Here is a 25,721-nt window from a genome sequence, read left to right as displayed (position 1 = left end):
CAACATCTGCTGTTGAGAACAATCAATGCAGGTCTTCCTTTAGGCCTCATCCCTCTGTAATGGTCATTGTTCTCATGAGCCAGTAAGAAGTGGGACGTGAACAGGAATCTGACGCCTCCAAACCCACCCCTACAGACCAGTCACATTTTCCAGGCAGATGAGTGCAGGTCTTGTAATCGGGCTCTGGGATTCTACTTTACTGATGCTCTCCTTTTCTTTCTTCCTCCTACTCTGTCTGTGGAGCTAAGGGCTGTCTGGCTCTGTCTGCACAAAGCTTTTCCCAAACACTTTTCACTCTTTCTTCTTTTCCTGCACAACAACATGTCCAGTGTTGATTCTGATGGCCTTTTTCTTCTCTAAGATGTTTATTGTTTTCCTGTTTCAACTCGACTCAGTCATAGAAGCCAACTGTTGGTTTGTTTTGGCCCTGAGTGAGTGGGATCATGTGTACCCTCCATACGTCTGTATTTCTTGCCCAATGTCTTTTTCTGTTTCCAATCTGCCCCTCCTTAGCATCTATTATTGATTAGTTTGCTTAGTCTGACCCAGAAACCGAAAAAGAAAAACAGAAAGATGTTACCAAACTAGAATGGCATTACCACCATAATCAATGCCTGCAGTTAATATCGCTGGAGGCAGAGGCTGAAGGCAGGGTGAGACTCAGACGTGTTTGAGCATAGGAATGAGCGAACAGATGCTCAGAAGGGAATACAACTAGAAAAAGGAAATCAAAATGCAGCAGCTTTGGTCTGTTGAGCTGGAAGCTGACAGAAATGATGCTAACCCTGGATGCTGGCCTAGATACAGGAGCCACACATGCTGCTGCGAGCACTTGTTATACCTGGAAACACCCTAGGCTATGGGCAAAACACACACGCATACACACACACACACACACACCGCAGGGCTGTGACACTGCGAGTCCAAGCTGTCACTCTGAGCTGTTTGAAAGGCAGCTATCCAGCCCTACTCCTGTAAAGCCCCATCCCAGATCTGTCCTCCTCAATTACTGGACTCGCTTGCAGAGACACATAAAAACATGCACGCACACACATGGCAAATGTTCACAAGTAGTTGTGATGGGTGTTGGAGACAAGGTTTAAACTGGCTGGACAAGGAGGGTGAGGGAGGCAATGAACAAGAGAGGAAACATCACAGACACAGATGCCCGGTTTAATGACTATTTAAAGAATAATAGTGCTTTATTAAGTCTTACTTTCACAGAGTCAATTAAATCCTCACGTGTGAATGCAAACAGCCACATTGTTCACCCCATCTTTATTCTGTCTTTCTTCCTGCCAGCCTCTAAAAGTAAGCTGATGTGTGAACGCAGTAGGATAATACCAGTGTTCAAGAAAATTCCCAATTGGGATCTTTGCGAGCATTATTAAGTTAAAGGGTCTGACTCGTTTGCTACGACCTTCATCCTTGATAGGCTGTAAACTTTTCCCTGTGACTTTTGCAGTGTCCTTTCTATGCCATACCCCACCTCATGAGTGAGGGTCATGTGAGAAAGTGTCAGTGGCAGGCAGATTTTCTACAAGTTGTGAGAAGTGCATGTTTGAAAGGGTAAAAACAAATAAAAAATTCCAAGCATTAGTTGCTTAAAAATGAGATAATCCTTGAAATGCAAGCCTCTCTGCCAGCGTTTGGTTTTAAAGCTTTTTTTTTACCTGTGCCAGGTAATCAGTGAAAACAGCGGGGAACAGACACACCCACAACCTCTTTCAACAGTTAACTTGTTCTGAGTACAACCAGGAGCTACCGGTAAGTATTACCTGCTCTGTTTGTGTTCCTGTGTGTGCATTTTGAGCAGGCACGCTGCACACTGTGTTTATGCAGTGAGGCCTGGTCTCTGTTGCTCCGGGGGTTGATACTGCAGCACAGAGTGGAGAGCAGAAGAGGAGGGGGGTGGAGGGGAGTAATGGTTTTGAGTTGTACCACTGTGAGCTCATACTATTGTCCTCAGAAGAATGAAAGAAGAAAGAAGAAGAAAGAAAAGAACTGAACACAGTTTAAAGAGTGTGTGTGTGTGTGTGTGTGTGTGTGTGTGTGTGTGGGGGGGGGGGGGGGGGGGCACTGCGTCACTGTGAATAATGTGTCCATTCATCCCTACACACACAGGAAGAGAGGACAGAGAGACAGGAAGTCAGTCGGACTGGTTCATGCGAGTAGGGAGCACACAGTTAGGGGAGTCATACTAAAACAACCACAGGAAGCACGTGTGTGTAAAGACGGGCTGCAGCAGGATGGGGGGTTGGACTGAGGTGTGTGTGTGTGTGTGTGTGTGTGTGTGTGTGTGTGTGTGTGTGTGTTTCTCCCAATGAAAGGGCCTGAAGAAAAACAGGCAGCTGTGGAGTTCACGGATACAACCCTAAGAACCTGAAACCAGGCAGGAAAAGAGGGAAGAGAGACAGACAGAGAGAAAAACTGGGCCAGGGGTCCACAGGTTGAAGGGGGGGGGAGCAGTACTGTGTGTGAAAATGCATGGCTATGGGACATGAATTTTTAGGCCTCTGAGCGAGTATAGGTAGTCTGAAGCCTCTGGTTGCAGGTAGTGCTTCCTAATGAGATTTGTATGCATGCTTAATACTACTTCACCCCACACACACGCACGCGCGCGATTAGGAGGGAAAACTATTGCAGGAATGGAAAGATTCCAGCCAATGTCTTTTCCTTGGGTCTGGACTTCCCTGTGAAAACAAGCACATACATACGCTCAAACACACACACACTAAAACGTATATAGGCATTTCCTCTCTTACCCAGTTCTTGAAACCTTTAGGAAAAGCAGTGTCGTCTTAAGGAGGCAAGTTAACGAGCTTAGTGACTTTTAGACATGGAAAGTGCGGCTGCAGCCAAAAGCGCTGCAGACCTGCACTGTGCGGCCCGGGAGAGGAGGAAGTCAGAAAGCAGAGACAGGCAGACATCAGGGGATGTGAAAAGGAGTAAAAGCTACTCTGTGTTGCCTTGAACATAAATAAGTAAAGAACAGGAGTTCTGAGGTTTGAAGATGTTTTCATGTTGTAAATTTGACTTTATGGCACGACACGATAATGGACAACAAAGTACTGACGGGTGCTTTCAGCCAGCAATGGAAACATCTTCTGGGATGCCTCGGCTTTCCGACATAAACACACCAACACACACAAACAAACACTCTGCATGCAGCAATAAAACCACTAACGACTCAGGAAATACAAAAAAAGGATTATGAAAGTTGGAATTGACAGAAAAGGCCAAAATATGACATTTCAGGTAAATATGTCCAGTCCATTTGTAAACATTCATCAACAATAAACAAGAAGAGTTTTTGTTCAATTAAAAGGCCTCCTGGAAAATAGCGCTTAGAAACATCTGGAAGTGCTTTTCCAGCAGTAAAAGACTGGACACCCTGCATGCTATATTATGACTGATCGATTTGTTTTTATTATATCTCACCTACTCTCTAAAGTGAACTTTGTGTGTGGACATCGCCTTTTCTGGTTCATGCTGCACCCCTAATGGTGGTTTAGAGGGAGCAGTGGAGGAAGGAGAGAAAAGTAGATGACAGGGAGGTAGAGTGGGAGTTATGATGGGGGGTTGGTACTCAGCAGGGGGAAAATTCCTCTGCACTACTTCTCAAATCAGGATGTCATTAACCCTTCGCTGGCCACCGAGATGCTTTATCTGCCGCAATAGGAAAGAGAGAGGGCTCCCATGGAAGATGAGAGGTAGGTAGGTGTGTGTGTGTGTGTGTGTGTGTGTGTGTGTGTGTGTGTGTGTGTGTGTGTGTGTGTGTGTGTGTGTGTGTGTGTGTGTGTGTGTGTGTGTGTGGATACATCTGTGACCATACTAGGTCTGAGCCATGTGGGCACCCGTCAGGGTTCCTTGCACTCCCAGAGCTGAAAGCGCAGGTCAGGGGTCAAAGGTTTGGAAGCTCCTGCAGGGAGGTCAGTCTCCCACATTGTCCAACAGTACAGCTATCAGATTCAAATCAGACTAAAGCTCAAGTATCTTAAAGTAATCCTGCATTTGAATCTTCACTCTGTGTATGAAATATGTTCAATCTTTGCATGACTGTGTTTCTTGTCTTTATAAAACACTTTCCCCTCCTGACACATACAGGCGTCTGCAGTCATCATCACATCCTCTGATTCCTCTCCTGTGTTTGCAGAGGAGTTGCATGGTTAAGAGATCGAGGGCTGGGAACCTCTATGCATAATGAAAAAGGCTGCTTATCAAAAGTTAACTAGCTCCTTGCCCATTTACAGCCCCCGTCTGCTCTACTAACCCAGTCTGGAAAAAGGCGCTGAAGCATAGACTGTGTGTGTTGCAGATGAGGGTGGGGGTGGGGTTATGTCTCACACAGATATAAGGAGTGAAAATAGATGAAGGGACTTCAAATAGGACTGGAGCTGCAGCACATAAATATTTTTTTAAATATATTAATCTGCAGACTCTGCTTTGATCACTGTTAAGTCTGGAGTCTACGGTATTAGTAGATCAATTTCCTCCTATCTTTAAAGTCTTTATATGTGATTTTTCACACTTAACTGTAATATAAATCAAGTATATCCTCTGAAAATAACTCTGTGAGTCATGACTGTCTACAATGGGTGTAACACCCGAGTCCCACTGTCTGTGATGTTTTCAGAGTCCTATCTTCACTTTGTTTACATCGCCCGGACAGCTGGCTGACTCCTCCCCTCACGTATAAAAGTTGATTAATTGAGGGACTAGAGAAAAGAAGAATAACATACTTTACTCACTGCTTAACTGTGTTTCTAGATCACGCTCATTTCAGGTAAATTTACATGCAGTGTGAAGATACGAGCATAATAAAGATCGCTAGCATTAGCATGCTAACACAACAATGCAACGCGAGTTGTTTTGGTTTCATGCTGGTGCTCAAGGGCGACATCTTCTGTATTAAAAAAATCATATATAAAGCCTTCAATAAGAAATGAGTCACTTTACAGAATAATAAATGTTAGTCCAGCTTCTCAGCTGAGAAGTTTCTGTTTGTTGTGTTATATAATGGTAAACTGAAAATCTTTGGGTATTAAATGTTTTCTACTAAATGCAAGGTTTAAAAGAACCAAGGCAATTTCTAAATGTAACTTGTAGGGTCAGACAGTGTATCTTTATATTTGAGGGGTAAGAACTATGAATTGATTTACAATTTATATGATTTAAGAAAGGTTTCTAGGTTAATTAGTGTTTATGTGTGTGGTTGTATGTTTGTGTGTGTGCGTGTGCATGTGCGTGTGCGTGTGTGTGTGTGCATGTGCGTGTGAGGTAGACTCTCAAGGGTAGCATCCACCTGGTGTCACCTCTATTTCCTGTCTCTGCCGGACACAGCCATCTGGGCCCACGTCTGTTCAAGCAGCCTTCATCTCCCTCTCCATCTCCCTCACTCTCTCTATCCCTCAAACACTCAAACACACACACACACACACACACACACACACAAACAAACCCTTCGCCGTAGGGATGCAAACCATGAGAGTATAATGTTCTACGCCATCTGTCTGAGGTGGTATGGATGGATATCAGACAAAACCACACGGACATATTTTACCATCGTTGGCCAGCATGAGAGACAGTATTAAGCTGAGATGTCCCTGTGTGTGTGTGTGTGTGTGTGTGTGTGTGTGTGTGTGTGTGTGTGTGGCGTTCAATCTTTCCAGTGTTTCCAAATGACCAGTGCATAACACCCTCCTTAATCAGCTTAACAGCCAGTCAGGGGATTTGACTAATCCACAACACAAGCATGGGAAGGACCTTGCAGTGTGTGTGTGTGTGTGTGTGTGTGTGTGTGTGTGTGTGTGTGTGTGTGTGTGTGTGTGTGTGTGTGTGTGTGTGTGTGTGTGTGTGTGTGTGTGTGTGTGTGTGTGTGTGTGTGTGTGTGTGTGTCTGAGTGAGTGAGTGAGTGTGAGTGTGTGTGTGTGTCTGAGTGAGTGCGTGAGTGTGAGTGTGTGTGTGTGTGTGTAAATCAACCTCGACAATCTTAAACGTCGCTCGCCCTCTCTCTCTCTCTCAGCGTTACAATAATCATCCAGACGTTTGACTACTTTCAGGTTTTGATGGTGGGGCGTGGACATCTTTCATGTGCAGACACATCGTCTGGTGAATAAAAAAAGGTTCAATCCATCTTTATTAGCAGGTTAACACTCGTCATAATTCCTGTGAATGTGTGTAATGAGTCCTTAACTTCCAGATTAAAGTGTCATCAGCGTTCAATCACCTCTCAGAAAGTCTGGTCAGCTCCCCCCGAGGGAAGTATCAGCTTTGAAGCCTAACACAGTGTGTATTAGCCTGCCTCTGCGCGCGCACGCACGCACGCACGCACGCACGCACACACACACACACGACACTTCATGTGAACGTGACGGGTACATATGTGCTGACGCAGCAAACTCTTATCCCTGCATTCCAAGACGCATATCAGTGGCATGCTGGAAATGGCCGCAGGAGAAAAATGGTAGAGATGGCAGATAAAGTGCGAGCTGAGAGGCAGGAGCGGGCAGAGACACCAGGAGTTGAAGGCTTGTATGTGCTGATGGCCGCCGATCCTTATCTGAGTGTTGGTGGAAGGCAGAGTCAAGAGCAAAGGGGGAAATATGTCCCATCAGACAAAAGGATGAGACCCAGAACAGCGGTCGATAACATGAGATATTATCACTGCATACACCTTGAGGTCACATCACAGCGTTGACCGTCGCCAGCTATACAGCTACTGCCTTCATCTGAGACAGAGAAGAGGAGAGAGAGAATTTAATCTGGAAGAGACCAAAGATAAAGGTGATGCAATGGAAGGAGTGCGAGGTATATGCAGATGTAGCGCAGTTTAATTTACAGCCATGTGTGAGTACTTAGTAGTGCAACATCACAAACTACCTCATGCTCAGTTTGCACATATTACACTCGTTTTTTTGCACAGTTTAAATTTTCTATTTGCACTCTACTGCCTCCAAATTGCCTTATCTTTTGTATATTTTGGAGATTTGTATATATTATTATTGTTTTTATTATTATTTGGCTATATTTATTTTAATATTTTATTGTTGGCATTCATTGTGGACACGCAAAGAAAGAATGTCATTGTACAGGGAAACATGTTTCCTACTGTGCACATGACAATAAACATTTTGAATCTTGAATCTTGAATGTAGCGCAGTTTAATTTACAGCCATGTGAGTATTTGTTTCATTGATCCTCATAAATTTTGTCCTTTCTTCTATTTACTTGTTTTGTTGATCATCCCTAAAATGTATCACTAGAGCTTTCACACTTGCAGAAAAACTCCTGGAAAGCTATGAAAGCAAACAGCAGAATTTTCATCCTGAGTTTCTCCTGCCAGCCCCCCTAAGTATATTTTCTGCATTAAGTCTGAGTGAGCTGATGTAAATATACTCATTATAACACCATGTAGCAGACTCTGTTGCTAAGTCCACTACTTCCACTTCGTTTTTTTTAACGTCATGTTTTGCTTTGGTAGAGCGGCCCGCCCCTAACTCCTGTCCCACAGGGATAGTCTCCTGCTGTGAGGTGAATAAGCTGTAGGTCATATTCAGAGAACAGTGTATGAGTCAGAGAAGTAAAGCATAAGCCCCCCTCCCTCATCACTAATCATTTGAGTTAGAAAAAGCTGAATCAGGATCATCAGCCTTTGTAGTGAATGCACTCACAGACCCTCCCTCTCTCCGGTTTCCTGCATCACTTTGACCTCTCTCTCCAACCAGCCGCTCCATCGCAGGTATAAATCTTTCTGATGCCTATATATATGTGTGTGTTGGAAAGTGGCCTTGCTGTGTAATGACTCCTGCAGAGGCACGGCTCAGGGAGTCGAGGTTGCCAGCAGTGACAGGCCATGCGGTGAAATATGGCCGCCATTTCTACCAGGCGGGAATCTGTCACAACAAACCCTTTGCGGACATCAGGTCGAGCAGTGTAGGGAACAGTATGTGAGAACATCAAAGCCACCGCCCTACTAGCACTTCAATCCAGTGGAAAATATAGCAGTGTAGTAATATCAGTGAAGAAAGGGGAGCTTGTAGAGCAGTGCGACAGATTTCATAGCTACTATGTGTATCACTCACACACTTCATTCTCCCATGAACACATCACATTCAGCCAGCTATAGTTTTTCAAAGTCAAAGTCAATTTTATTGTCAATTTCAAAATATGCCAGACATACAGTGGAATCGAAATTTTGTTTGTTTCCGTCCCGCGGTGCAATACAACCAAAATAAGGTCAAATAGATAAAATAAAATGAGGTAAAAAATAAGATAAATAACATTTACAGTAATAAATTCTAAATTGTGCAAAAGGTACAAAATGGTAAATAAAATACAATTTTATTTCCACCATCACATTCCCACCCTCTCAAAGTTGTAACCAAACAAACATTTATGTGAGTGCTGCAAAGACATTTAGGGGGGTAGGGGGAGAGAGAGAGAGAGAAAGTGGGCCAAGCTGCATGAAGAGGCACCCAGGGAGGAGGACAACTCAGCACCTCAGCACAACAAACCACCACAGCAGAATAGTTGAACAGCACAAGAGCAGCACAAGGGACTTGGCTAAGAAAAAAACCCACTATTTTTTTCTCCTCTTAACTCAGTTTTTTCCTGCAGCTTCGCTTGGTCTTTAACTGTTGTACATGTAGTTTCTTTCATGATAACAGCACAACTCAGCCCTCTTGAGAGCCACTAACAAGAGTGAACAAAGATTCTCTTGCCATCACTCTTATTTTATTTTTTTTTCTTCAAAAAGGATTGTACCCTAGAGCAGTGGTTCTCAGCCGTTTTCCTTGGAGCCAGTCTATTGATGGACAAGGACAGAAAGTAGAAAAAGTGTTTTAAATGACAACAGGCTGTAAAGAAATCCCAAGAAAACTGTCGAACTTGTGGTTTTTCAAAACTCCTACATACATTACTGCATCATTAGAAATATTTAGATAAAGTTTCTTCTTCTTTTACTTTATTTCACTGTTTTCAAGAAGGCATGTTGAGATGCAAAAAGTGTCAAGTGGGTTGAATTTTTCCAATAATGAGGTTTACAAAAGACAACTTTTTCAGATAAATTTACACTCATTTAGTGTGCCCGCCCACTGCAAGACCCCAAATCAGGCCCCCTGGGTTCGATTCTGACCTGTGGCTCCTTTCCTGCATGTCAGTCCAAACTCTCTCTCTACCCAATTTCCGACTCTATCCACTGTTCTAGCTCTCAATAAAAGCCCAAAAATAAACCTTTAAAAAAAGTAAACTCATTCCACTGCTTCAGTGTGTGTGTCATTTTGTAGGTGTGCTGCTGTTTCAGTAAAATCCTCACTATAATTTTGAGATGCCACCACCAGATTCACCATCTTACAGTAATAGAGAGAGAGAGTGGGGGGGGGGGGGGGTCTTGAGCTGTAAAGACTTTTCTACTCAGAGAGGGATCACAGTAATCCTCAGACAAAATTAATTACTTGAGAAAGTGTGGACGCCTAAAGGTGAAGTTATGACAGAAAGCAATGATCCACATGTCATGAAGGTTTTGTGTGACACTATGATGTAATAAGTCACCAGGTTCATTTTTAGATAAACACAGATGGTTGGTGTAAAAGTGGTCTAATGGAGGACTCTGGTCATTGTTCAGTTCATTACACTTTACTGCTACTACTACACTGCTTAGCCTAAGCCCACTCTCTATTCTAAGAGGTTTGGCCCTTTGATGAAGAGCTTCTACACAAAGTAGGGAAAAGAGCTTAAGACGGGTCAATTATTAAAAGAGTTAACATACAGACAGATTGTAATAACCTGCATGCTGCTTCAACAAACCCATTATTCATTTGAATACTTGCTTTCTGTCATTTAATTTTACAGTTCAATAAACAATACACCTTCCTTAAAAACGTGACCATGACAAAATTGGGTTTCTAGTGTTAAAGGAAAAACATTGGTGCTGATGCAGCAGCTGTGTAAGTGCAGCAGGGCTTTGTATTAGAGCACCACAGTGTTTTCTAATTCCTATAACAGGATGAGCAGCATCACTGAGACACTCTATTAAAATGTATGGGATTGTATCAGACACAGATTTAGTCCTCCACAGAGAAGCAAGAAGGGAAAAGAACAGGGCAAAGTTCAGGGCAAAAAAAAAAACAAGCAAGAGGGACCTCATAAAGAGCAACTGTAAAACACAAGTTAAAAGTGCAAAAGCACACAAAGCTGTTCTGAGTAAGAGCTGCTTTGCTGGGCTATTTTTTGTATGGTTTGAATTTGTATCCAATGCAAATCATATCATGCTTTTCAGAGCTTCCTGTAAAGTATGTACCAGTCTACTATGAATAAGTGACTGAGTTTTATCAGACTAAACCAACCTCCCTTTCTGCCACAGGGTGAATAGGGCTGAGTTCTCACTGCCATAATAAAGGGAAATAAAACTCTCTGTCTTTATATAACTAAGCTTATAGCATTAAAGGCTGCATGACTGCACTGCAGAAGACACAGGTAACACTTGAGAACTTTTTTTTTTGTTGAGGAAAAAGGAAATAGATTAAGAGCAAAAAGTCCGAAGGGGAAATGATTACAGCAACAGATACCGTTTGACTGAGAGACATCTCAAAGGAAGTGTTTTACACCACTGCTAAATGAGAAATGCTCACCTGAGGTCAGCTTGAGGACATGCTGACTCTATGAACACTGCACCTTTTGTGCTGCTCTAAACATACAAACACATACATGCTATTGTTTTTGCTTAGTCACAAATAACTGCCTGCGTAGCCACAAGCTCGTCCCTGTGGCTCAGATATCACCTTCTCATGGTTGGTAACAAGCATTTTCACAGTCTAATAATCACCAGAGCCAGCTAAGGACAGACTGTCAGCCTTACTTCTAGCTCAAAGTACAGACTAACGTAATGCAGCAACACTCTGCAGAGCAATTATTTTAACTCGCAGCACTGTGCCAATTCTGCCATTTACCTCCTTGGCTTGGACAGAGAAGAAATATGCTGCCATGATTGATTTCAAGATTAAAATACTGCCTTAAAAGGGAGAACAACCTGCTGAGTGAGAGCAGTGTTTTGGCATCTGATAAGCCTTAAAACTCATGATGGTATTATTCAAACTGGACTTCCTGGTTCATATTTCTTCTCTGCAGTACCGGCAACAACACGCAGACTTTTCAGCCTGTTTCATGCTGTGCTGTTGACGGTTTGACCAGTCAGGGGTCTCCAATACGACGTGTAGGGTCGTCAAGGGGGCACACAGACCGTGTTCAGAAATCCCACAACAAAAAATGCATGTTGAAAGCCTCTTCCCACTTCATTTTGGTCAAATACTCAAATGTCACAGTCCCAAACATTAAGTAATAGGATAGGCCTATCAGCTTCTGTCAAGTCTCTAAACGTCCAAACCGAATCACAGTAATGAAGCAGCAACCTTCTCCGACAAGTTGGGTCAGCCATGATGTGTGCTAGCTGAGCAAAAGTGAGCAGCTTAGTGCTATATCAAGTCTGTTTCGCCATATTTATTATGGACAACTAAGGTGGCCATATAAAGAAAAGGCAGAAAACTTGTTATTTCCATTCTTCACTTTTTGCCCGACATCCCTGTGATAACATGCAAGAACTGAAAAGGCTGAACCACTTGACAAAAAGGCAAAATGCAGCAAGGGAGACATTATTTCAAGAAGCACTCGTCCTAACAAAAGCACAAGAAGCTATTCACTGGCTGTGGTAGCATTGAGAAGGAAGACGTTATTCAGGAACCATAAAAGAAGGACTGAAATAATGTCCACTATTACTGATGTATGGAGAGGCTCTGTGCTCTCTGCAGATGCAATGTGGCAGCTGGACCGGGTTCTGAATAGGTGTTAATGGTTTACAATTTAATGTGACGAGTCTGTGAACTTGCGTGATACTGCCCAGTTGGCTTTGTGAGGATGGCGTTGATGTTGTCTTTATTTGGCTCTACATACCTTCATGAAACACATCTCTTTCTGACATGCTGTGTTACGCTTAATATGTGGGCCATAAAATGGGTATTCATTTTTTAATTTATGAATGGAGACAATACACTGATATGAGAATAAAGAATACGTTTAACAAAAAAATATAGTAACCATGGTGATACTCCTTATACATCAGCTCTCATACTGTACATATAGTTGTTTTATTGGTGGGATTTTCCAGCGAAGAAATTGTGAAGGTGCTGACATTTTGCCTACCCAGACTAAAATGTTTCATCATCTGTGTGTGTGTAAATCAGCTCTTTCAATATGAAATCTTTTTTCACAATTTTTCACACTTAAATGTAATATAAATCAAGTATATCCTCTGAAAATAACTCTGTGAGTCATGTTTTCAGAGTCCTATCTTCACTTTGTTTACATCGCCCGGCCGGCCGGCTGACTCCTCCCCTTGTGTATAAAAGTTGTTTAATTGAGGGACTAGAGAAAAGAAGAATAACATACTGTACTCACTGCTTAACTGTGTTTCTAGATCACGCTCATTTCAGGTAAATTTACATGCAGTGTGAAGATACGAGCATAATAAAGATCGCTAGCATTAGCATGCTAACACAACAATGCAGCATGAGTTGTTTTGGTTTCATGCTGATGCTCAAGGGCGACATCTGCTGGATCAAAAAAATCACATATAAAGCCTTTAAGTGGAATCAAACGTATTGATTGACAGACATCTGCCGTAACCTAATTGGTTGACAATTTTGAATAGAAAGTTAGAAGAGGGCAGTAGCCCAGTTTTAAATTGGTGGTGACGGAAGAGCTTTAACTTTCTGTGATGTCTTCAGTTTCAGGAGCCCCAAAAAGAATGAATTTAAAGTAAAACAGGTCATTTTTTAAGGGCTATGATTGTAATGGATGTGTGTATGGTGCAGTAACTGTCTGATAACGATACCTCATTGATGGTGATATCAAAGGGACTTTAGGAACTGGACTTGGTATCAGAAGAGCTCTATTCCCATCATCCCTTTGATTCACTTTGCGGTTAAGTCATTCTCTCTCTTGGTCTTCCTGCCCTTTGACACCGGGGGAGCCTGGTGTATCTTGAGACTTGGACGCATGATGGAAAACAAAGCTATCTGCACCCAGGACTGGACGGCCCTGATATCAGGAGAACACTCCTCTCCAATCAGAGGAGGGGACTGAACACAGGGTCAGTGAATCTACACAGCCGTGTGTGTGTGTGTGTGTGTGTGTGTCATAGAAGAGACCGTGTCAGAATCAGGACAACACAATAGAGTGCTGCAGTGTGGGCGGCCACACCCTTTCCTCCCCTCCACGGCCTCCTCTGTGGCCCCTCAGAAGTAAAGATTGAAAAAGAAAAGAACAGAGGAGGAGGGAGTGGACTGGTGGACCAGGAATGCCTCATATAACACAGTATGAGAGGAAGGAAAACATTTGGGTGGAAGAAAAATAGACACTCATGAATGCAAGAAAAAGGTGAAATGTTTGACAGTTTCTCAGCTTTAAGAGGGGGAACATGACAAGAGAAAGGAGATAGAGGAAGTGGGCAGAACTTAGTGTTTCAGGGAGGGAGCAAGAAAAACATAAAAGGGACATAAAACAGTCTAACGGGAGACAGATAAATACTGAGGCAATCTGGAGGGAGAGAAAGGATTGCAGCGTGTGGAGTTCTGCAATGTGATGTGTTGCTGAATTATTGATGCTCGCTCAGCATTGAAGGGCGAGAAGAGGAAGCGCTTTCACACGCGCCGCAATCTCTGCATGATAACCATAGCATCGCACAAATACACGGTAGCTGTCGGGCTGTGGTAAATAAAATTAACAATAATCACACCCGGGCCCAGAGAGGCTCCAGCAGGAACGCCTGAGAGTGTCTGTGGCTGGTTGGGGAAGAGCAGGGTCAAAGATCATGGCAGAGAAGAGGGACACATGTGGGCCACACCTGTTTGAAGCTCACCTCGGTATAGACTCAGACACTCAGATCACCTCATGTCTGACACAAGGTAGAGCAAGACAGTCGTTAGTTTGTAGTCTTTCTCATGTCTGAAGGACTACAAAGAGTTCTCTCCTTTCTTTGCTTCATCCCCTGCCTGTGTTTTTCTCTCTCTCTCCCGCCTGGCTCTCTGTCTTATTTGCAGAGGAAACCTGTTTGATGTAGCCGAGTCCTGCTGTTCTGACTCTTCAGCGCCCAGATCTCATGCACACACTCTTCTCTCTCTCCCATGTTTTCTTTCTTTTCTCCTTTTTCGACCCAAAAAAAACGTCACCCAGATCCCCCCTCCCTCCCCCCCCTTCTACTGGGTAGAAATCAGACATTCCCATTGTACCAAAGACAACACAATAATTCATGGATTCAAAATGGCTTCTGTTCAGTAAAAGCTGTGCTGAAGCCAGCTGTGCTGTGTGCATATGGACGGTGTAGAATGTAAAGTATGATGGCGATGTGTTTCACTCGGTGGACAGTGGCCATCATTGTTGTCCTCAGTGAAAGCAGGACACAATGGAGAGGGATACAGCCAGGGACCTGACTCACACATACTGTAAGCCTTCCTGGTTATTATGGGTAACAAAAGAGACTGAAAACAATGGGCATTAAATGTCGCTGTGCTGTATGGGGACACAATAGCAGCTTTAATACGAGGCTGTTGTGCCAAAAATGTTGCTTGAATGTTTGTTTTTCTTAGTTTTACTGGAATTCGGTGCAACTTCTGCTCCTCTTTGCCCATCAACTCTGCATCAAACAAGACTTTCAACACACTTTGAAAGCACACAATCTGGTCAAAGATGCTGTGACCATGCAGATGAAAGTACAAACCAAGAGGAAATCATGGATTCTGTGTCAGATAGAGGTAGATCAACCATTCATATATCAGTGCTGTTTATTCTTTACCATTAATACACATCGTATGTGCATTCTACCATTGTAAGTAGTTTCCATGGTTACTTGTGGAATCTGCCTTTCCCCTGAAATTGACCAATCCCAAGTCGTGCCCCACTTAGTTACTGTTGCTAGGTCAGACATGCTTGTCAGAAAAAAGGGACATGGCATGCCTGCTCCGGTTAGCCGGGTGATGTTGCCAGCACTGTCATGAGTCCCCGCTGCCAGCTCTTGAAGATATATTTTCTGAGCTTATAAATGCTGCAGTATAGCACAGTAACACAGAACTAACATTACCAATGTTACTTTGTTTGTTGGTAATAGAATAAAACAAAATCTATTTACACACTCAGGGTAAAAACTGACCGTAATAAACTATTTTGAGTTGTCTCTCAGAAATTGTAATTTGGGATAATATTTTTTGCTGTTGCGATTTTGCCCTATTATATAGTCGGAATAACTGGCATCATATTTCAACACAGAAAGTAGCTGTCAGTTGCAGCCCTTGGACTTACAAGTGATTCCTGAGACATTCATTACATTCATCCAACAGTGGGAATCCACCACTCCAGACTCCACATTCCTCTGAGGGAATACCATAAGCGCATGACAAGAGCCCCACTCACACTCAGCCACTTGGCCTGCTGCCTCCCACTGCAACCTTTACACAGAGAGAATGCCTGTGTGTGAGCGTATGTGTCATGGACAGCAACCTTTAACACGCAACACTGCCATCAGACAAGGAGGAAGCACAGACAGAGTCCAGAGGAGAGGCGAGATTTGGGGGAAAAAGTAAGTGATGGGGGGGCACTAGAACTTCCTTGTGTCAGGCTGCTATGCTAAGAATGTAATAAAGTGATTGATGGGAAGGTTTGTTGTGCTTAAGGGCATCCCCCTTCTTTACCCTCTTTTCTTTGACAACTTCTCCATCACCTGAATAACCCAGGCCAGAATGCCTCTATGCTTTCTTCCAAGAAAGCCACCTGATCTCCACAAGGCAGGAGGTCGGCTTCTAAACAAAGTGACTTGACAGAGTGAGGCACGCTGTGTATAATCTCCAGAGAAAAGGGCCCATCAGCTCCACAACAGCCCCTGTCCTGCATGGGCCACTGCACAACAGGAATGCATATGTGTGTGTGCATGTATAAGGAGGGATGTTCCCCATTTCCACTCTGTTTAAAGCACATGGACTGAGTTGGAATGTGGTAGAGGGGGGAGTGGAGCACTAGAGGGAGGGTGAGGGGAGAGGCGGAGGCAGTAATCTGAGAGGGGTATCCCACGGAGCAGAGCAGCACATGGTCTACTCTCTACTGTGGGCCCAGAGCACAGGAAGAGAGAGAGAGAGAGAGAGAGACACTCTCTGACAGACAAGATTTCCCCGACAATCAAGGGCATGAATAGAGGAATGGAGTGCCTAGAAGAAGTTGCACAATCAAAATGTACTTGCAAACAAAAGCATATGGAGTGCCAATGCACTAACTGGAACAAGACAAAATATCCGATCTGTCACTGCAGTTACTAGACGCACCCTTCACGAGCTAGAACGTATCTAAAATAATTTTCTTTATGGAGAGGTTAAACCTTGACTCCATATGTTGCATGATGTGCATATACAAAGGTGTTATTCAAAAAATGTGCTCAACTCCTCAACCTCTCAAGTCCCCCTTACAAAGCCCCTTCTCTCCCTCCCCTTCTCTCTATCACTTCTTTCTCTTCCTGTATCCCTTCTTAGGTATTTCATATAGTTTTGTAGTTTTGCTGGTCGTAGTCTGATGTGTGTCTATTGATGTCTTCGTATTTTGCTGTCTCTATTTGTTGTATTTCATTTTTTACTGTATTTTGGAGTTGTTGTCCTGACCTTGTCTGTTTGTGCCTCATTTGTTATGTATATCACCATTTTGTCACTCTATTGCACCTAATAAAAAAAAGAAATGTCAGCTCACATGACTAATATTTGGTGTCAGTAATGATAGAGTGATGCAGGGTGATGACAAATTAAGTTTTCTATAAATATCACCTTGTGTTTTCTGCCTTAAATAAAAATACTCACAATATTAACCACTCACAGCATATACTGTATATCCACCTATTGCTCTTTGATGGGCTTATTGCAAACACTGTTTGATTATTGTGTTGGCTTAACCAAGGAAATGACATGTTATTGTATCATCATGGTTTGTGAGTGTGCTTGTCAAAATGTGAAACAGTGTAATCTCTACAAGTGCTGAAGGCACGAGGCTCGTTACTGTGATAGGATCTCAATGAGACTAGCTGATTTGGGGAAAAAGAACCTTGTCCAACAAAAAAATCCCTGAGAAACTCTTCACTTTCTCCCATAGATATATTATTTTGATGTATTCAGTATTACTGAACGAGTAGAAAAGTCAAGAAGTAAGAGGTTCAAACATCCACTCACCCAGAATAAGTGAGGAAATGTAACCACAGGGCTGGCAGGAAGAAGTCTGTGTAAAGGTGGGTTGACTATTTTGTTGTTTGCATCTAACATAAAAAAAAAAACAGAACATTTTCTGGGAATTTAGTGCAAGTGTGAAAGGAAATGCACGTAAAAATGGACAATTATTTTGCAAATTGTAAAAAAAAAAAAAAAGGGGGGCCATAACCTTTCTGTTACGTATAAAAACATGGGCCACAAAGGATGTCCACTCTAGCCATGTGGTGATTTAACACATCTCTTGTGCAATATCCAAAAAGTTAGCCTCTAAAGCTAGTTTGAGATATGAATGAAATCTTTATTTTACATTACTTTGAATTACAATAATCATCCACTTGCAAATTATTGCATGTGATTATCTTCAGTATAAACTGATCGTTGAGCAGATAAAATGCATTTTACATAATAAAGATCTGAAGACGTTTCTATACCTTGTTTTTTGCACGCTTAAACATGCATAAGTGAGGAGCCAATCTGCATGTACACACACACACACACACACACACACACACACACACACACACACACACACACACACACACACACACACACACACACACACACACACACACACACACACACACACACACACACACACACACACACACACACACACACACACACACACACACACACAGTTGCCCCCTGGCCACACTCAGCAAGAGGTAGAACAATTAGAGAAAGAGTTTGTTAACAGGCGTCTGCAAAACACCAGTGAGATAAATATCCGGCCTTAGGTATGTGCTGCTGCTAAACACCTGAATTACAGTTTGCTTCAGGTAAACAACATTTTCAGAGGAAGTTAATCCACGCCCTGCAAGGTCCCAGCACTGACATGTCAGTCCAACAGACACAATGCATGTATGCACTCAAAAGTGTAGCCAATCACACATACTCACACTACCACACCCAGAGCCCTGGAGATGAGTAAAGCATGTCCTCTAAAAGTGTGTTTGCACCTCACGTGTGACCACATGCACAAGAAACTGCTGTCACCTCCTGTTGCCTCTGTATACAGTGGGTACGGAGAGTATTCAGACCCCTTTACATTTTTCACTCTGTTTCATTGCAGCCATTTGCTAAAATCAAAAAAGTTCATTTTATTTCTCATTAATGTACACTCAGCACCCCATCTTGACAGAAAAACACAAATGTAGAAATTTTTGCAAATTTATTAAAAAAGAAAAACTGAAATATCACATGGTCATAAGTATTCAGACCCTTTGCTCAGTATTGAGTAGAAGCACCCTTTTGAGCTAGTACAGCCATGAGTCTTCTTGGGAATGATGCAACAAGTTTTTCACACCTGGATTTGGGGATCCTCTGCCATTCTTCCTTGCAGATCCTCTCCAGTTCTGTCAGGTTGGATGATGAACGTTGGTGGACAGCCATTTTCAGGTCTCTCCAGAGATGCTCAATTGGGTTTAGGTCAGGGCTCTGGCTGGGCCAGTCAAGAATGGTCACAGAGTTGTTCCGAAGCCACTCCTTTGTTATTTTAGCTGTGTGCTTAGGGTCATTGTCTTGTTGGAAGGTGAACCTTCGGCCCAGTCTGAGGTCCTGAGCACTCTGGAAGAGGTTTTCTTCCAGGATATCTCTGTACTTGGCCGCATTCATCTTTCCTTCAATTGCAACCAGTCGTCCTGTCCCTGCAGCTGAAAAACACCCCCATAGCATGATGCTGCCACCACCATGTTTCACTGTTGGGATTGTATTGGGCAGGTGATGAGCAGTGCCTGGTTTTCTCCACACATACCGCTTAGAATTAAAGCCAAAAAGTTCAATCTTGGTCTCATCAGACCAGAGAATCTTCGTTCTCATAGTCTGGGAGTCCTTCATGTGTTTTTTGGCAAACTCTATGCAGGCTTTCATATGTCGTACACTGAGGAGAGGCTTCCGTCGGGCCACTCTGCCATAAAGCCCTGACTGGTGGAGGGTTGCAGTGATAGTTGACTTTGTGGAACTTTCTCCCATCTCCCTACTGCATCTCTGGAGCTCAGCCACAGTGATCTTTGGGTTCTTCTTTACCTCTCTCACCAAGGCTCTTCTCCCACGATTGCTCAGTTTGGCTGGACGGCCAGGTCTAGGAAGAGTTCTGGTCATCCCAAACTTCTTCCATTTAAGGATTATGGAGGCCACTGTGCTCTTAGGAACCTTGAGTGCTGCAGAAATTCTTTTGTAACCTTGGCCAGATCTGTACCTATCTACAATTCTGTCTCTGAGCTCCTTGGGCAGTTCCTTCGACCTCATGATTCTCATTTGCTCTGACATGTATTGTGAGCTGTAAGGTCTTATATAGACAGGTGTGTGCCTTTCCTAATCAAGTCCAATCAGTTTAATTAAACACAGCTGGACTCCAATGAAGGAGCAGAACCATCTCAAGGAGGATCAGAAGGAATGGACAGCATGTGAGTTAAATATGAGTGTCACAGCAAAGGGTCTGAATACTTATGACCATGTGATATTTCAGTTTTTCTTTTTTAATAAATTTGCAAAAATTTCTACACTTATCATTATCAGTATCACTACCCACTGTATCTCTACATGCATTTCCTTAACAAATTACACAAAATTGAAAGTACAAGTAAAGTTAGGTGTCAGTTTCAGTTCCGTCTATTTCTATGTCAGTTTCCTCCTCTTGCTTACATAGAAAGCAAAGTAAGATACCGTATATAAAAGGTATATACATTTTTAAATGAATGAACAAAATAAAAAGGGTCATTATATTAATCCTTGGGCTTTGTTTGGTGTTTCTCTCTGGCTACTTTGGCTCCTACTAAAAGAATTTCAATTTAAGTTTTCAATGTGACCATTCATGTGACACATATGCAGTAAGAGATTGAAGTGCATCAGGGTTATCAGAGGAGACAGAAACAGTAGAGTATCATCGGCATATGAGTGCTAATTGAGAATGTGATGTGTTGTGATATTTCCAAGTGGAAGCATATATAGTGAAAATAAAATAGGTCCAAGAATGCTTCCTTGAGGAATTCCATCATTGAAACCATGAGTCTGACACAAGCACAGAGGTTGAGATAAAACTGTCTGTTGAACAGATAAGATAATCATATGCAATAGTCTATATGCGCTTTGTGATGCGTCTGGAGGTACATCTGAGCGTCACAGTAAAATGCTAAAGTTTTAAAGTGATATTGTCATCTTACTGAAACCAAACATACAACGGGCTATCAAGACACATTAGTCTCCCCAGGGCATTGATAAAGAGAGAGAGAGAAAGAGAGTAGTGATATGGATCTAGTTACAGAGGCTTTACAGGGTTGAGACCAGATCGGCTGAGCCAGCGGGGAAGAACAGCGCTGTGTGTGTGTGCACATCTAAACGTGTGTGTATGTGGAGCTCCCGTTTTACTGTAGTCTCTCGTACTTCCACAACACTGTAACATAATGTGAATTCACAGACGGGGCCACCAATATTACTCTGTTGTGGACTCAATATGAATGTCTTAAGGCGTAAAGACGGTGGAGCTTTGTTACAGTTCTGTTGCAGAAGTGTATAATGAAAAGGGCTTCTGTGTCATATCAGAGGTGTGACTACTAGCCTTTCAAGCTTTTGATCTTCCTGACTAAAGCTTGGTTTATATTTTGCCGTCGAAAAAGCAACGCTTTTGTGAGCTATTGTGCCTGCGTAGCTCTGCAATACTCCAGTTCTGCCACATTCTGTGCTTGTTTGTGTACCGGAAGCCATGGGGACTTAAACTGAGTATATCAGATTAGATTTGGGGCTAATAGATAATTAGCAACACTTGATTATACCTGCTAGTAGCATCCTTCCTTCTGCGTCGTTTGGATGTGTAGTTAATTTTGTTTTGTATAAATCAGGCTAAACTTTTCACATATTTCCTTATTTGCACACAACAGGGGACTCCAGTCAGTAGGGGATGAGCAACTGGAACTGGAAGAAGTTTGATCTCTATTTCTACTTCCTGATGCTTCTTATTAGCAAACAGTGACCTCCAGCTGAGGTCGACATGTTAGCAGTACACACAAGCTAACACAGGACACCAGACAGAGCCGGCATGCTGTTAAAGGGATGTGTGTGGTTGTGCATCTGCTTTTGAGTGTGAAGTAAGGGGGCCTGAGGCGGGAAAGACGGGCAGACTCTTATTTTTTTTGTAGGATCAGAGAAAGAGGATGCTCCCTTTTAACTCTCTAGCTTGCTACCAACAAAGGAACGTGTCCATCACAAACTGTGTATGGGATGGCTTTGGGAAAGAAAACTACTGTATTCCCATTTCCCACACTTAAAGTTGGTTTAAAGTATAGCCAGGATTCTGCACTTTTAAAAAGCCTCAAAGCCTGCATATGTGCTGCAAAAAAAAAAGGGGGGGGGGGGGGGTGGAGAAGCTTTAATGCTGGAAGAACTAAAACAGAAACTGGTGCATCCACATGGCAACCAGGGGGAGAACACCATGTCCTCACATACATTCATGCAAGAGAGAAGGGAGAAGTAAGCGAGGTGTGTGTGTGTGCTAGTGTTGCAGATTCAGCTGAGAAGAGGTGATGAATGGCTTCATTAAAACAGCATTAGCTGAGGTGTGAACCACCAATGTCGAGTGAGTGCAACTGTGGAGTGATTGTCTGCTTCCAACACACACACACAAACTTGACACAAGACTCACAACACTGAAATGTCTCCCTTTGATAGCTGCACATCCCACCCACAAATCTCTGCACTCACTGAAGTTGCTGCATCTCATTCACAGCATTTGAAGTCAACGCAAGTTCAAAACGCATCCCCAGGCTTTCATAAATATCAAGCTTAAAACATCAATGACGAGACAATTCATTTTCAAGAAAAAAACAGCTACGATTCAGAATTTCCTTTAATCAGAGCCGCATTGCCCCTTCATCTTACACGGAGCACACCAGCCGACAGCCTAAAGGGAGGTGAGGAAACAGCAGTGACACCATGGAAAAAGCTGGAAAAAAAGAAGGAATAAAGGCGGCAGAGGAGGAAGGAAAGTAAACAAGGAGAACAAGAGAAAGAAAAAGGAGACGAGGGGAGGGGGAAAATAATCTGAAAAGAAAAAAGGTCTGAAGGTTCGAAATGGAATCCAAGTGTGTGAGAGTGAGTGTGTATGTACTTGTAACCTGATTAGCCAGACCCTACAGGGGAGACAAATCTACATTATTCTTCCTCATTTTCCCTTATGCTCCTCACAAACCCAGAAAAATGGGGGCAATTCAGTAACCCTAGCAACCAAGTCTGCCTACGTGCAGCAGGAAGCTGGTGATGGAGGGGGGAAGGAGAGAGGAAGATGGGGAGAGAAAAAAGGATAACACAAGTGCATACTGTACTCACACACAGTGAAAGGAGCAGATGGATCTTAGAGTGTATTAAAAGTGGGTTTTATTCCCTCTTTAATACCCTTTTAAAATGAATTATGCTTCCTTTTTGCACATTTACCAGATTTCTTTTCCTTGGTCTTGGTTTTTTTCCCCCCTCCTGCTCTCTGGCCACATATGAGGGCTGTTCAAACACAACCTGTTTCCTCTGGCCTCCCTCGGGAGCATTATCCAACCTTTCTACTGTTGTGGTTTCTCTCCTTCCCTCCTTTCTTCCTCCCTCCTATTTATTTACAGCTGGACGTCTATCCTCCTATTGATTGGTTTACAAAGGATATGAGTGAGCTTATTGGGCAGCAGTAGCTCAGTCTGTAGGGACTTGGGTTGGGAACTGGAGGGTCGCCGGTTCAAGTCCCGGTGCGGCCCAAATATGGAAGTTGGTCTGGTAGCTGGAGAGGTGTCAGATCACCTCCTGAGCACTGCTGAGGTGCCCTTGAGTAAGGTACCAAACCCCCTCCCCACCACCAGCTCAGGAGTGCCACTCTGACATCTCTCCATTAGTACATGTCCATAGGATCCTGTTTGTGCATGTGTGTGTTGCATGACTACAGAGTGTAAAAACAGAAATTTCCCCTTGCAGGGATCAATAAAGTAAATCTTCTTCTTCTTTGTCTCTGCCCATGTTCGACCTTTATATAGATCCCTCTGTTCTTAACCATCTCTCTCTCACACACACACACACATGCACAAACATCCTCTCAGATAGTTATAAGCCAGTGTCCAGTGTAGAAGAAGTTCATGCATGTAGGGAAAAATATGTCTAACACATGCTGAAATCCTAATGTGATGGTTGTTGGTTTGAGCGGCCAAAAGAGGCGTGTTGACAATATTGTGCGTGTCACATTTCATTCTGAATGACAAACATCATCAGGAGAGAGAGGGAGACAGAAGAAAGAGAGAAAAGGCAAAAAAGGCAATAGTGCAGTTTTCACAGTGGTCTGATTATTCATTGGCTGCAAGCTGACCGACAAAAAGATTTTTAAAATGAGAAGTGGTTTGACAGTGTGTATGTGTGTATGTGTGTGAGAGTGTGTGAGAGTGTGTGGGGGGGGGGGGCTGAGTGAGGTTTTGCTTTCTACATTTTTACACACTCTCACTGGTTGCTCTGCAGTTGCCGTGTGTGTTTGGGTGTGTCACAAAGAAAGTCAAATTTAAATGAGGCTCCCTGCCAGGGGTTAGGCCTCTCTATCAACTCTTGGTTCAGGTCACGCACGCACGCACGCACGCACACACCCACGCGATCAACGAAGCCATTTATGCTTTAGATCTGAAACTATTACAAAATTGTCAAACAGTTTTAATCAGAAACTTGTTTACCCTCTTGGCATTAACTACCTCAATTCACTTGCACACACTTACAACATGTGACATTTTGCAGCTTTTCAATTTCTGTGGGGAGATAATATCTTTGGTTGAGAAGGTCAGTACATGAAGATGGTGAATAGAACTGAAACTATGATGTGAAAAGTATGTAACAAAAGGGGAACCATGACTTTAATATCTCTTGTTACTTGATTTGGGTTTTTTCAACCCAAAGTGTACCAAAAAGGGGCAGCCCAAAAATTGGGCAAAGCAAATCAAGTTCACATTGGTGCGCCCGCCCGCACACGCACACACCTGAAAAGAGGGAGGAAAGATTCCTACCAATCCCAACATGCCTCTGTGCTGAGGGCCTGGGGGCGGCAACCTCCAACGTGTTGAGATAAGCCAACCAGTGAAGTAGGAACATCTGTTGCCCAATCAGGGCATCTGAAACATCTGGCAGCAATGAGAGCAGTCATCTTGCAGCTGAACTCTGACCTTATCCACGTTGGTTAACTGACTGCCTTCTTCTTCTTCTAGTGTTATTTCTCACCACCCTTCAGCCCTCTTTATGTATCCCTCTGATGAGCAGTGTGTTTTCTTAAATCTGATACAATGCTTGCTGTTGCACATCTCAACCTGCTCATCTGCAGGTTCATGGTGATAGCAAACATTCCTTTTTATAATCTCTCAGCCATCGACTGTGTCCAGACTGTAGGAGGAGGGTTGGCATTCATCTCAATACAAATCAAATAACTCATGGACTGACTGGAAAGCAGTGCCTCTTGAAATGTGTGTGTGTGTTTGCTGACGATATTGGTAAATCTAACACGGTGTGTTTTCTCTCCAGCAGCACTGTTGTAAAATTTTCATTTTCAATTTCGGAGAATGAGGAAACACACACATATATATATATATATAGGTAAAAGGGGATCAGAAAAACAATAACTGTGTTCAGCCAAGTTGTGTGTAGTGCTGACACAGCAGAAGGCGACTGCTACCGTGCACAGACAAACCAAAGGGACAGCGGGATCCAGATATGGAACACACTGTTATATTGTGAGTCATCAAAGTGAATAGAGGATTTTCACTCTCTACCCCACAGTATGGCTCTGGTTCCTTTCTATTCAGAGAGGCAAAGTGCTGACTGCAACACTAAAAATCCTCACACACCAAGCACAGTGTGAGTGTGTGTGTGTATGATGTGACAAGCAGTTGACTCCTTTGCTCAGAAACGCCAAAGCCATGGGCCCCAAACAGGAAGCATTACACACTCCCTACAATCTGTGTGTGTGTGTTCAGCCTAACTCCTGAACCTCAGCCTCACACAAACATCCTTCCTGCCTGATTATTTTCAGCTCCACCTGCATTTTAATTCCACCTCACAATACACACACACACACACACACACAAACACACACGGCCAGTCCTGCCAAAACAAAAATTTGCAGACAAATAATCAATTGTTTTTTTGCAGCTCTATATTTGGCCAACACATTCTAATCTAGACAGCAAAACATGTGTGTGTTGTTGTACACAGTAACCCCATACTGTTCAGAGTGCTTTGATTTACTTGTGGTCAGTGAATGCACCACTGGCCTCAGTCGATACAGACCCTGCCCCTAATTGACAAGGCATTGTTAAAGGCTCAAACACCGAGCATTCAAACAAGCTATACCACCAATTGATTAACTTAAAGACGTCTTAGCAGATGCTTCCACCCACATGTGATGTTTGCTGCTGTGAGGATTGTGCTACATCCATCTTTTCC

At 43.1% G+C, this 25,721-nt stretch overlaps 1 protein-coding gene across 3 annotated transcripts in view; it reads right to left on the bottom strand.

The window, feature by feature from the left end:
* The window catches only part of srgap2 (SLIT-ROBO Rho GTPase activating protein 2), a 63,601-nt gene that overhangs the window by 33,251 nt on the left and 4,629 nt on the right, over positions 1-25,721 (bottom strand). The window lies entirely within an intron of this gene.

Source organism: Labrus bergylta, chromosome 5, assembly GCF_963930695.1.
Source record: "Labrus bergylta chromosome 5, fLabBer1.1, whole genome shotgun sequence".
Classification (NCBI taxonomy): Eukaryota; Metazoa; Chordata; class Actinopteri; order Labriformes; family Labridae; genus Labrus; species Labrus bergylta.
The sequence above is the reverse complement of the archived record's forward strand: the minus strand, read 5'-3'. Positions and strand labels throughout refer to the sequence as shown.